The sequence below is a fragment of the Mastigoproctus giganteus genome, chromosome 9 (assembly GCF_048544385.1).
Source record: "Mastigoproctus giganteus isolate SK-2022 chromosome 9, ASM4854438v1, whole genome shotgun sequence".
Classification (NCBI taxonomy): Eukaryota; Metazoa; Arthropoda; class Arachnida; order Uropygi; family Thelyphonidae; genus Mastigoproctus; species Mastigoproctus giganteus.
Window position 1 is genome coordinate 186200187 of NC_143583.1, and position 2048 is coordinate 186202234.

General features: G+C 32.4%; 1 pseudogene; it reads right to left on the bottom strand.

The window, feature by feature from the left end:
* Nucleotides 1-759: 759 nt before the first annotated feature.
* On the bottom strand, nt 760-1440 carry LOC150080946 (protein YIPF5 pseudogene; annotated as a pseudogene).
* Between the last annotated feature and the right edge of the window lie 608 nt (nt 1441-2048).

The window sequence follows — 2048 nt, forward strand, 5'->3', positions numbered from 1 at the left end:
TCACAGTACCTTAGAGTCCCAACTGATCTGAATGTGCTGCTCGAATTTAATCTTTCACAAAATTGAGCAGGTACACGAACACCTAGGAATTTTCTAAAAGATTATATGATTTATGTTTACAAATTCTTTAAGCAAAATTTAAAAGTCTCAAATTTAATATTACAAGACTTAAGTTTGCATTTTCATCTTTTCCCATTACTTGGGAAAATAACAAAAATAAATCGCTTTAGAAAGAAAGATATGCAGTAATCATGAAAATGTTAATTTTCATTAACACATACTGCAAATCACTTTAAGTGAGTGCAATCTGTTTAATCTGTAAACTAATTTCAAAATGTATAATTTTCTCTCTCTCTCCCTCACATCAACAAATTCATCAAGTTTATACGTGTTTTATGTGGTAACATAATTTATAAGCACATCAAATATTTAAGTCAGTCGATTATCTATAATTAATTATAATTATTAGGTTTTGGAAATTTAATAGCTATAATTGGAAATTTCCAAATTCAGTTAATTCAAAATCTCAAACAAAAGATTCAAATGGAAATTATGCTACAAAAAGATTGCAAAAAGGCATGTACAAACCAGTTATTTAAACTTTAGCCACATAACTGCAAATACCTCCCTTTACTGAAATTAAAATAACAAAACGATAAAGTGAACTTAAATTTCTTATTTGGAATGCAAAAAGAAAAATAAAATTTGATTTCTATAAATACATTCATTTACTCCAGTCTTTCTAAAATAAAGCAAACATTAATAAGTTACTAGAAGTGCAAACATGCCATATAGTACGGTGCATGGATATAATAAAAGCAGCAGATCGTCCTGTTCTAACCAAATAGCTGCCACAAACTGTTTTGTAGCAGATATAGCACACCACAAAATTGATGGTAATACAATCAAAGCGCCGTTTACTCCTCCTACAGGGACGATGACTGATAATGCAGAAACACCTACCAGAGGCAAAAGGCAATAACCTAAAATACTTACTGTACATGAGAATGATATCTTGTAAAAACTCATTAAATTCAGTAATATGTACATACTCAGGCAACTCAACAGTCCAAATCCATAAATATAACCAAGATGGAACTTCCCTCTGATGCAAAGGAATGTTCCAAACCCCAAACAGTACAAAAGTGGTCCAGCTAAATCACTGTCTTCAATAATATCGGGCACGGGCTGCATGGATGGATGTAGTAACATGTAAGTCTTATAATAAATGTGATCTAAATCAATTCCTAATTCCTCTAATAGGGGCGGCTCATCTTCGAAATCAATTTCCAACTCTGTCTCTGACTCTGTTGGCGTAGGAGCGTACATAGAATCATTATATCCTGAATACTGTCCAGTTGTACACGGCTGTATTCCAGAATCTTCATCTGACTCGAATGAAACAAACTCAGGCACATCCTCAGAATCGTTAAAGGCCATGGATGCAAATGCAAATCAAAAATTATGTACTTCATATAGCATTCGCATTCTCAAGGATATCGAAAATTATCCTTCTAAAGAACTGAATACTATCCAAAAAAATAAGTAAATACATAAATAGATCACATCTCAGAAAATACACAAACTAAGAAGAACCCACAGCCACACTATCACTTTCGAGAACCAAAACATTCATCACAGAACCATGCACTTATGATCTCGAAGTGATTTAATTAGACAGGAAGCACAAGCAACCAATCAAAACAATCAGTAGCGCAGCTTGAAGAAATTATAGTAAAAATAGACAGTGCTCTGCATAGTGGCAGTAGAAACCGAGAAGGTAATGGATTAAATCAATTTACATAATCTTTCATTATTAATTTAAATATAATTAAAATATTAATTCAAATGTAATTTAAACAACAGCCACAACTTGCCAGATTTTGGAACGGTAGAGAAAATTCGAAATCTGTATTAAAAAGGAGGAGCGGGACAAACATTTAGAGGGAATGGATGTGTGAAATGTGTTTTTTTTTTTTTTTTTTTTTGGCTGATGCTACATAAGCTTATTTTCTTGCATCGCATCCTCTACTTCTTTACCGATAGTT